Here is a 351-nt window from a genome sequence, read left to right as displayed (position 1 = left end):
ATATAATCAGTAATTCTTTTTAAATCTTTTAAATCTCTTTTTTAATTTAAAAAATCACATACCCAATATATTTTATTTTTAATTAAATAAATTTAATCAATAATTCTTTATAATTTTTTTTAAGTTTGAAAAATCACTGACTAAATATATTTTAATTTTAATTAAAATAAATTTTATCAAAAATCTTTTTTAAAAAAGTCGAAGGAGTTATTTAACATGTTTTGGATTGTCCAAAGACTTATTTGTTCAAAAAAATTGTCCAATAAGTTATTTAACATGTTTTAAATTGTCCAAGAAGTTATTTAACATGTTTTAGAATGTCCAATGACTTATTTGTTCCAAAAAATTGTC

Source organism: Cynara cardunculus (genome assembly GCF_001531365.2).
Source record: "Cynara cardunculus var. scolymus isolate 2C chromosome LG 4, CcrdV1, whole genome shotgun sequence".
In the NCBI taxonomy this organism is placed as follows: domain Eukaryota; kingdom Viridiplantae; phylum Streptophyta; class Magnoliopsida; order Asterales; family Asteraceae; genus Cynara; species Cynara cardunculus.
Note: the sequence above shows the minus strand (reverse complement) of the source record.